The sequence below is a fragment of the Acyrthosiphon pisum genome, chromosome X (assembly GCF_005508785.2).
Source record: "Acyrthosiphon pisum isolate AL4f chromosome X, pea_aphid_22Mar2018_4r6ur, whole genome shotgun sequence".
NCBI lineage: Eukaryota > Metazoa > Arthropoda > Insecta > Hemiptera > Aphididae > Acyrthosiphon > Acyrthosiphon pisum.
This window is the reverse complement of record NC_042493.1, coordinates 24,758,111-24,762,421: the sequence shown is the minus strand read 5'-3', so window position 1 is coordinate 24,762,421 and position 4,311 is coordinate 24,758,111. Positions and strand designations below refer to the sequence as shown.

General features: G+C 29.0%; 1 long non-coding RNA gene across 1 annotated transcript in view; it reads right to left on the bottom strand.

Moving 5' to 3' along the window:
- Positions 1–280, bottom strand: part of LOC100570610 — a 2,384-nt gene extending 2,104 nt beyond the window's left edge. Inside the window, exon 1 of the long non-coding RNA XR_119518.2 lies at positions 185–280. This is a non-coding gene — a long non-coding RNA (uncharacterized LOC100570610). The remainder of the gene's footprint in view (positions 1–184) is intronic.
- Positions 281–4,311: the final 4,031 nt, after the last annotated feature.

The following is a 4,311-nucleotide window of genomic DNA, read 5'->3' as shown; positions in this document are numbered from 1 at the left end:
TAAACCAAATAATATTAGAAAAGTAATAAAAACATTTTTGAAAATATATTTAAATCCAAACCCCTAAAATAATTAAATAAATAAATTATAATTATGCCACACTTTATTGTTGCCAATCAATACTAAATAAGTAAATAAATTATAAATTATACAAAGTAAATTAAAATATAAAATGAGTACATACCTGATTCTCTGATGCCAGTCGTTCGTATAGATATGGTAATAAATAAAGGGAACTATCTAGCTTGTTGTTCATATCGATGAACACTCTTTATATAGGTGGGTAGGTACGTTTTAATTTTGCTATAGAGTTTTTATTGTATTATAATAATAAAAACTGTTTTGATGGGATCATAACTTGACAGATAACTTTTTTTATTGATCTCATTAAATTAAACTGCAGCTATGGTTTTAGTTTTTCCTCATTTTTACACAACATCTAAAAATAGCATTAGATAAGCTATCTAATTTTTTTTTTTTAAATATATTTATATATTATATAATAGTAGGTAGGTATACCTAATATAACCTATATACTGTAAAAAAAGTGGCGTGGCCAAGATTTTTTTCAGGGGGGGGGGCTGATCAACTTAAATACAATTTAAGACTTTTTGAGCAACTATCATAGACCATTAAAATAATTTTAAAATTTCTTAACATTTCGGGGAGGGGCTGCAGCTCCCTCAGCCTCTCCCTTGGATACGCCACTGAGTAAAAACATTTTAATAACGTAAAATTAAAATAAATATAAAAAACTCCTGTCAATATAGTTATATGAAAATTGAATGTTTCAGTTAAGAACCTGTATGATTCTACCCTAAATTCAACTAGAGCTTAGCAACTCAACACTTGTAAGAGCCCCCCCCCCTCCAAAAAAAAAATGTATTATTCAATTGTTTTCTAAAATATTAATAAGCCTATTAAATTTGACTTTAAGTATTAGAAAATTTAGAGAAACCTAGGCTGTATGTATATACAGCTTATACGTGGGTAGATTATTAAAAAAAAGTTTTTATTGTTCGTAAATTGTACGCAAATGAGTTGTGTTTATGTGTGAAAATGGGTTTTAAAAAAGATCACTGGGTATATACATAGACACATAGTTTCATATGCACTGAACTATAATATACATTATACAGACAGTGTATTATTATCGTGAAAAATGAAACTTGAGTAAATAAATATTTGTTTTTCTTTGTATGTTTTATACTTTTAAGTGAATACGTATGGGTGCAAGCCCAGATTAAGGGGGGCAAAGGGGGTACAGTCCCGGGGCCTATTGAACTTGGGTGCACATCATTATCCCCAAAATATATTTTTTTTAACACATCCAATACAGTTTTTAAGAAAAAAAAATATTTAAGTATAGGTAGGTATAGGTATAGTAGGTAAATTATTATAAAATTAAATTGTATTCTCAATTTTATAACACGAAAAGCTACTATAAATAATGAACTATATTTGCCAACAATTTTGTTTGTTTTTTTTTTAGCATTTTAGATTACTGATTTAACTATTTTAGTTAAAAGTATTAATGCATATTATATTACATTAATAACGTAGCGAACCAAAATTGATCATTTGACTGTCAAAATGTTCAGAAAAAAAGCTTTACCAGAATCCATCAAAAAATATAATGGTTACCATTTGAAAAAAAGTCGATTTTATTATTGGTACAACTGCGTGTTTAAAAATCTTGTAAAAAAAATACCTATTAAAAATAAAGAAACACGTCTTTTTTTGTTTTAACGAAATGCCATATCATCGATTCATAATTGTTAAAAACAAACCCGCGTACAATGACATGAGATACACTCTGTATATTTTTTGTATCGTAAAAAATTATACGATAATATAAAGTCATTAATATGTAATGATACAATTATTTTGAAAGGGGGCCTACTAAGTATATGGTGTCCCGGGGCCCAATTGATCCTTTAATTCCGGGTTTGTATTGGTGGTGAGGGGGCAACACCCCCTGGGTTACTTTTCATGTAATAACAGGTGAGGGCTACCGACCCCAACATTATAGCTAAAATTGCACCTCATTTCTCTACACTTATAAGTACTGGACAATAATATCAGATTTAAATCACACTATGACCTTACGTCAAGTGTGCTAAGGGCCTCGAGGTTGTGTAAGTAATCATGATGTATTCAAGTATTTGATCAAATTGTATTGTTATGTATACTTGTTAAAATTATGTGTAAGCATATAATTACAATATTAATTGTTAAATTTGCTTAGGTATCCAACCATGTCTCTTTGGGAAAGGATATTATGAGGTCGCTCATCGATATGTCTGGTTCGATTGATTGGTTTGAGTTATTTTGTGTCTGAGTCTTGCTTCTTCATAGGATCTCAGTGGTGTAAATATGAGGGGGGAGAGTTAGGTGCCGTATCACCATGACATATTTTTTTAAACTGGTGAACCATATATTTAAGAGGACGTGATACCCTTATGTGTTATCTTCGTCTTACAAGTGCGTAATATAGCAAATTGTTACGCTCAGCAGAACACTTTTAGCTCCGTTAATTTAAAAATGAGAGTGACTTGACCTTTTATAAAATCTAAAATTAAGATTATTATCTAGGCAAACCTCATGGGCTTTTTATTAAATTTTAATTTTAAAGCGAATTATGAGTATTTTAAAGTAAGTGTTATGGTACTATCAGTATATTATTTCATGTTTTCAAATTTTATTAGCAAGTTAAATTAATTAATAATATTAAAATTATATTAACAGATAACATCACACCTGCATAGTTAAATAAATTATTATGTAATTCATGCATTGTGCAATTGTGCACAGGTATTAGGTATAGATAAATGATGTATTTAGTTACGTAACAGATGTCTTATACATATAGAAACACATTATTCTTATATGCTAACCTTGGACCATAGTGTACATAGGTACATTGTAAATCATTGTATGATAATATAATTAAAAATTGTATTGTTATATTTTAGGTTCCAGCCTATATTATTATAAATAAATAAATACAAATTATAATTTTAAAACTTAGGTTCAATGACTAGTAATGAGTAATTAATGTCCATCAAGTTGGCACCGGCAAAATATGATAGGAATATAATTCTAATATCAAAAAATTGCTGGGGATTTGCTATATAGGTCATATTCAGAATTTGCTGGTACCTCATTGTGTAGGTAAATCAAAATTCAAATATGATGGTGTCAACTAGACACAGCACCGGTAGAACCATGTATTTTGACCCAGTTAAATTTTACCTCCCGGTAAATATTCACTAGCAAAATTTTCCGAGGGTAAATTTTCACGGTGGGGTTAAATATCCCTAGTGAATATTTACCGGGGGTAAATAATTACTGGTAAAATTTCACTAGCAAAATTTTACCTCCCGGTAAATATCCACTAGATCAAATTCATATATTTACACTATTAAAATGTTTTTATATGAATGAATCTTTTACGTTAACTTAACTAGGATTAAGGTCTATTTCCCCAGAAACCCCCCCCCCCCGCATCTCAAAACCATTTTTTCTTTTTTCTTTCTTTTGAAAGGTTTTATGAAAATACTCGTTTCATCTATATACAACCGGTTAATAGGTTTAAAAATCAATTGATAGGATTTTTATGGTATTATAGTATTATAGTACCTATTGGCTATTATTATTACATTTTATAATTTAAAAACATTGTGCTTCAATAAAATAGTTGTTAAGTTATTCCACTGGAAAAATAAAAACAAAATAAAGAAAAATTTTGATCATCGGACACAGAACTGCCAAAATAAATATAAAATATAATACAATAAAAAATATTTATTCCATGGTCAACACAATGTTACATATAGGTATTGTCACATTCAGTTGCGTAGTCAGGGTGGTTTTGGGGGTTTAACCACCCTTGCACTCACAACAATTGACATTTTTACTCCTAATAAATGTACAATGAAACCTCTAAATACCGGACACTCGCGATCACCGATATTTAGTCCGTTATTTGGAAGTGTCTGCTATTGAGAGGTGCCCGTTAAAGGGAGGTTTCACTGTATAGTTATTTTTAAGACAATACAATATAGACAAATACAATTAAGGAATACAATAATAAGATAGAATAAAATATAAATTATACTGTTCTAAGAAGTTTAAATAGATAGTAAAGTTTCAAATATAATCATAGGTACATACAGTATATTAAACAATTCAGTGACAAATAATAAGATAGGTAAGTACGTAATTGCAAAAAGTTTCAAATCTATGAATAATATGTTTTGAATACATATTTGGTAAAATATCAAGTACCGTAAAATCTCTAAACGGACA